Source organism: Cynara cardunculus (assembly GCF_001531365.2).
Source record: "Cynara cardunculus var. scolymus isolate 2C chromosome LG 11, CcrdV1, whole genome shotgun sequence".
Lineage (NCBI taxonomy): Eukaryota > Viridiplantae > Streptophyta > Magnoliopsida > Asterales > Asteraceae > Cynara > Cynara cardunculus.
The window spans coordinates 13,767,355-13,774,903 of NC_037538.1; positions in this window are offsets into that span (position 1 = coordinate 13,767,355).

A 7,549-nucleotide genomic window follows, 5' to 3' on the forward strand; every position below is an offset into this window, starting at 1 on the left:
TTTAACGATATTGTATTACTTCATTACGTAAAATTAAATTATAATAAAAAAATTAAATTAAAGAAATTACATAAAACAATAACTTTTAAATAGTTAATTTGATACTAATATCATATACTCTTTTTAAAATTTTATATTTAGAATTTATATCATTCAAAAATAAAATCATTATCGTTTTCTCAAGACCACATAAAACCGTCTTATATCGATATAGATAAAGAATAAAACAAAACATTTAATTGAGAAGTGTCTCGATGCATTGCTCAAGTACCCTTCTAGTATATTAAAATATAAATCATGTAAACTAAAATTTCAAATTATAGACGGTCATAACATCTTTAATAACAATGTTATATATGACATTTGTGTGCTTTAATTTAAATATGTTATCATGTTTTCATTATTAACTTTTTAAATAAGTTCCAAACATAAATCAAATCAATACAATTTGATAATTACTACAACTAAAATATCATTTAACTACAGATAAACTAAGCTTAGATAATGAAACTTGAGGGACATTTTTGTTTTTAAAATACTTCAACACCAAATTGGCATTTTGCATGTAGCTCAACTGATAAATGAGTGGGGCGATTTTGCCCAAATAGAATGCAGATTTTACGTTCAGTCTTACATCCCCCATTAGCCACAGCTATTGAGTGAGTCAAAAAATGTCTTCTAACATTGGTGTCTTCAAGACGAAATTTATGTAAGACCGGTTGGAGTTGTCGATAATCAACTTTTGTCTAAATATTAGAACACTAGTGTTATACTATTCACCAAAACAGTGCAAGATCTGGTGTTAGGTTGGAATGAATATTCCACTGTGATACCCACCGTTAGAGGTGCTCATGAGTTGGGTTGATCGGGTTAAGGACATTTGAACAACCCAACCCAATGCTTGGGGTTTGGAAAAATCTTAACACAACCCAACCTGTACGGGTTGGTTGGGTTAGTCGGGTTGATACTTTGGTATATTAAAATATTCTTCTAACCTTGAATATGTTATTTCTTTACTCATAATTTCTTTTTCATCATCAACCATTTGATAAAACTTATTCATATTTCTTACCTATATCAGATTCAGTTAATTTTCTCAATTTACATATATATGTTCACAGTTACTGAATGAGTTATATAGAGATATGAATAGATTGAAAATATGTGTATATGAAAAGCATACATGATAGTATAATTGTCTAATGTATATATTAATAGAAATTCAACAATCATATCAAATCCAAAAAATAAAATGATATCGAGTTCATCGGGTTGGGTGGGGTTCAAAAAATAGTAACCCTATATCAACCCAATACCTACGGTTTGATAATTTTACAACTCAATTAGACATCGGGTTGCTTCGGGTTGAGTTATTTCGCGTTAGGTTGGGTTGGGTTGGGTTGATCGGGTTGGTCGGATTGATCGAGTTTTTGAACATCCCTACCCACCGTATTGGAGTTAAACTCAAATTAAAAAAAAAAATAGTTTTTAATTTTAGAAAATATATTATAAGTAATATTAATTTATCTTTTCAATTAAAAAATTGTTTCTGAAAATGTACTATATATTTTATAGCTGGACCGGGAAACATAAATTTTGACAAGACGTGTTGATATGCCTTCTAGAAGCCCTTTTATTGCGGTCGACTTGAGAAATTTTTATATTTGGCCCCTAATCTTTTACCAATATTCTCAAACAATCCTACATTTTAAAACAATTTGTGAAGACATATCATTTTACAAAATATTTAAAAGTTAAGTCACTTCTAAATTTATACTATATTATAAATCATTTGACAAAAAATATTAAAAACAGTTTTTTATACATAAATGACTGTTTATTGATGCATATTACTTAAAATTCTAAATCACAAGTAAATTGTGAATAAGTATAACTTATTAAAGTTTCACTTTTAAATTTATGTAACTAACTATAGATAAACATAACCAAATATATGATAAACATCTCATTTTGAATATAAAAAATCTAAAATATAGTTAGGATAATCATTACTTTGACAAAATACTTAATTATTATCTTTATAAAAATAATATTATAAAACGATAAATAAATTATTTCGTTATTAAATCTAAATTAAATTATAAATAAAATTTGAATTAAAGAAATTACATAAAAAACCAAAACTTTAAATAGTAATGTTGATATTAATATCGATATTTTTTTTCCAAATTTTTATGATATATTTAAATTTATATTTTATTCAAAAGTAATAACATTATCGGTTTCTCAAAATCAATAAAAACCGTATTACATCGACATATATAAATAATAAAATGAAACATTAAAATTGAGATATATTTTGCTATATTATGCGAGCACCCTTCTAGTATGGTTATAATCTATAGAGAATTAGTGTATAACATTCCTGAATTTCGATAGTCATTTGTGCCCTTGTATAGTTAAGACATGGTTTCGATTTTTAGCGTACTGATATTGCATCTGTCTGTGGTCTACGAAATTGAAAATCTAATCTCACCGACGATCTGTTGTTCGTAAATAACGATATTGTTGCTTTCTAGGAATGGCAACAAGACGGGTTCGAACCAATTATTGGTATTCCCGTCCCTGAAACCGATAACTAAAATCGTCTTCGTAACTGCTCAGATCCCCGTCAAGTCTCCGCGATTTCCCCGATCTCCGTTAGGGAACTCGTTAAAGATAAAAATCCCCCCTTTTCCTATTGGTTTTCCCAGTTTGCCGTTGATTATACCTGAACCGATCTGAAATAAATTACAATATGATAATTTTCACAATTAAAAGTAAATTACATTTTTTTAGAGATGTAAGTCTAATATCGCAAACATAATCAAATCCATACAATGTAAAAGTAAATAGAAATTCAAAAATCATACAACTAACATCATGATTTCACGATTAGACAAATAAACTAGACTTTTTCGTGAGCCTTATTTGAGGTGTTGAGCTAAAGTGGATAAAAATATTTTAAATTTTAATGTTAGTATTTTATTTTAATGATTATATATATATATGTATATATATAGGGGCCATTCAAGGGAGAACTGGTTAGTTTGTGGTAACCGTGAGATCCAATATCAACCACAAATCAATAGATAAATTAGAAAATTTATAATTTTGGTAATTTTTAATTAAAATTTTAATGCAAGGACATTTTAGGCATTTTCTCTCCTCTCTTCTCTCTCTGTTCCCGTCTTCCAGCCACCGTCCTCTGGCCTCCGGACACCATCGTCCGGTGATACCACAGTGTGATACTCAAGCACATATAGGATGCATTGTGATACCACTGTGTTACATATTCGATCCACCGCACAAACGACCACAATGTGATACCCAATCACATATATGATGCATTGTGATACCACTGTGGTATCACCGGAGGACAGTGTGCGGAGGACGGTGGTCGGAGGCCAGGGGACGGAGAGAGAAGAGAGGAGATAGGAGAGAGGAGATAAAATACCTAAAATACCTTTTCATTAAAATTTTAATTAAAAATTACCAAAATAAAAAATTTCCTAATTTATCTATTGATTTTTTGTGGTTGAGATTGAATCTCACGGTTACCACAAACTAATTAGTTCTCATTTGATTAGGCCCCTATGTGTGTATATATATATATATATATATATATATATGTATATATAAATTAAAAGTAATATACACACATATTGGGCCGGTGATCACCATCCCCGTTAAAATCTCCGAATATGTCCCCGGTCCCAGTCCCGTCGCCGATAAAATTTACTGATATACTTGCAATTGTTTTTATGCATCACTAATGTATACAAATTAGCATCGTTATAGCTAAAATTATTTTTTTTAACGTGTAAAATACATTAAATATTTGTTTTCAGATGTTTCATGAACATTATAACAGTTTTTTTTCAAAAAACTTCTGATTCGAAAGAGTTGTAGCATCATTACAACTAAAATACGTTTTTTTTATTTATTTTTATGGTCGTCTTTTCTATCAATCATACGTCATGTATTTGTCTTAATCCATGAGGAACAAAAATATTCACAAAGTCATCTTACAAATCTAAGAGCATTTCAAACAAGACGTTTAAAATGAAAAAAAATAAAGGTTTTTGAGTTTTTACTGCTTCGATAGATTTTTCTAAATGTTCTTCAAAATAGAGAAAAGAAAAGAGAGAAAAAAAATTTCTCCATATTTGGGGGAGGGAGGGGGAAGTAGGCATGGCAACGAAACGTGAAAGGAGCGGGTTTTGTAATCTCTAGCCCCGGTTTTTAGTAACATCCACCGACCCGAGTCCCCAGCAGGTACAAGGATTAACATCCCGTCCCTGGTTTATTTTCTGGTCAAACCCCGATCCTCGTTTCCTGTCCAGATCTAATTTTATAAAATAAATAACATATATTATATAAAATATATCAACAAAATTATATGCCGGGTAGATGGCGGGGAAGAGGTACAATACCCAGCCCCGACACCAACCCCAATTTGAGTCTATCGGAGATCCCCGGTCCTGGGACCCGTTTTAGCAGAGAATTCCCCTCCCTGTTCGGGTCAGGTAAGCCAGGTTCTTATCGTATCGGGGCAAATCACCATCCTTAGGGGAGAGAAATCTCCAAAATTAAATTTTGGAGACAACACCGGAATATAATTTTATCAAAAGTTTATATGAAAGTTTGTTGGACTATTAAACACATTGTATAATTTTAATGGTATATTAATTATAGAATCTGCAAAAATAGAAAACCTGTAACAGTTCATTGATTTTTTTTTTGGTATGGAGATTTTGAGTTTTCCTACTTCAATGTGGATAGATTATGAGAAACTACTGAGAATGTTCTAACTGGTTTATTATAGCTTAATCAGTTCCCAAACTGATTTAGGTAGTGTTTCTGACTTCGGGATAACCACAAAAATACACTGCTCTTCATGTTGAATAAAGTTTTGGTACATCGAACATGGCTTTCTGAGGCCAAGTGCTCATGACACTTGTCTTTCTTGTCAATCGATGTGTATATATATATTGTGGATATAAAATAATGCAGTTATCTAAAACGTTACAACAACCTTTTTTAAATGCTTAATATTAACGAAAATAACGCATATAAAACATAAGGTAGAGTTAATGAGTTGACTGGACAAGGTCCAACTCATATGGTCCACAATCGGGATCAAATGCTTCCCCTTTTTTGGAAAAAAAATGGACGAAATCCCTTAAAAGACTTTGTTCAAATCAAATATTTCCTCGAGATAGCGTAATGTTGATACAATTATGTAGTTTCTATCATTCACCGAATTTCCCTTAAAGCTTGAAGAAGATGATTATCGATGCAACGCAAAAGGGATTTAAGTTTAATGTACAACCAACTAGGGGTGCTAAAAAACCTGATCAACCCAACCAACTCGGTCAACCCAATCCAACCCAAAGCAACCTTATATCTAATCGAGTAGTGAAATTTTCAAAGCGTATAAGTATTGGGTTGGAATCGGGATAAGGTCATTTGAACCTAACTCAACCCAACCCGATGAACCCGATATCATTTTATTTGTTGGATTTAATATAATCATTAAGTATCTATTAATATGTACATAGACAATTACATCATCATGTACTCTCTTCATATAGATATATTTTCAATCTTTTCTCATCTCTATGTAACTCCTCCGTATATATGTTCAGTAAATGTGAAGATATATATGCAAATTGAGAAAAGTAGTTGAATGTGATGTACTTATAAGGAGTATAGATAAATTATACCAAAAGATTGATGATGAAAAATAGAAAAAAAACAACATATCCAAGGTAACAATGATATTTTGATGTACCAAAGTATCAACCCGACCAATCCAACTAACCCGACCATCCTGTATAGTTTGGGTTGGGTTAGGTTGAGATTTTTCAAACTGCAAACATTGAGTTGAATTGTTGAAATGCCTCCAACCCAATCAATCCAACCCATGAGCACTCATACAACCAACTAAAGCACACACTCTTAACCTTAAGTTACAACATGTAGGCTCAACGGAATAATTTAAGAATGATTGAAAAGTATTTAATGAGAGTAAAATGCAATTTTTGTGGTTGGTTATTGGAAATAAATGAGGTATTTATATAATCTTTGACCTGCTTCATGTTTGACTTAGATAGTCAAATGAGACGGTTCAGCTTTGTCTTGTCAAACGTTTCTATAAGTTGACTCGTCTTTTTATACCTTTTAATATGGTCTTGACTCGACTAGTCTAGGGCTTAAGCCTTAGTGCAACTCACATAGATTCGTATTAGCTTGACCCGTAGCTTGGTTTCTAAATTGAACTTTGGTTTGATTCAATTCTTACATAAAACAAAAGGTCAGTACCATTATATATATATATATATATATATATATAGAGAGAGAGAGAGAGAGAGAGAGAGAGAGAGAGATGGGGTTTACTTTGCAAACAACGTTATTTATACAAACCGTGCAAAACTGATTCAACCACTCATAATTTTTTATCTTGTTCATTTTTTTTGTAATTATGAGAAGTTGATTAATCATTTTTATCGTAGAGGGTGTTAATCATGAATATTATCATTTTCATTATATTATTTTAGAGAAATACATGAAACAGTTTCGTAACTATATATCAAACAACTTCATCAAAAAAAGTATTTCATGAAATCTTTTTATAATATTAAACAACTAAATCAACGGATGAGGATGGTCTGCACGGTTTGTACAAATATGAGTGGTTTGTATTTGATTGCTTCTCTGTATATATTTGTGTGTATATATGTATATATAGTTTACGTTATTATTCATATAAGTTCAACAACATCAATTCATTTAGACTAATGAACTTAACTAGTACATGCCTAAACTATAATTTCTTTTTTTATTTTCCATTTTTCTATAAACTTATCATACTGAAATTATCTCGTTAATAAAATATCCTTCAAAGTATTAAAACAAAACCAACAAAAAGTATTGTTGCATATAACTTGATTATTGTATCGTATACTTGGCGGGACCCATCTTTACCGTCGTTCGATATAAAGAGGAAACAATGCCATTATTAATTATCTCTAATCACTTCTTATTGTAAATTACTTATTTAGGGGCACTTTTGTCTTTTCATAATAGTAAGATGTAATGAAATTGAGTTTCTTCCATTTTATGAATAACACACATACATGACTAAAGTCAAAGGAATTGACTATTCTAAAATAAAAGTTATATAATAATATTACTGCCTTCGTTTTATCAATAATTTGAAAGCAGAAATTGTTTGTTCACGTCTTAATGAACCGCTCAATGACTTAATAGTTTTTCCTTACTTGAACATATTTTCATTCAAGCTTTTTGTTTTTCCATCATAAAAGATCACAAGTTTTAATGGTGTAATATATCTTTTAATAGTTCATATATATATAGAGAGAGAGACTTGGGATCATGTGAGACCAAGGGTTTTTCGTGAGACCCGTAAAACCAATTCTCAACCCTTAGATTAGATCTACAATTTGAACATTCATAATCACAAAATTGCCACGAGACTTCTCAATAATCACAAAATTGTCATCGTGCAACTTTAGACCATTAG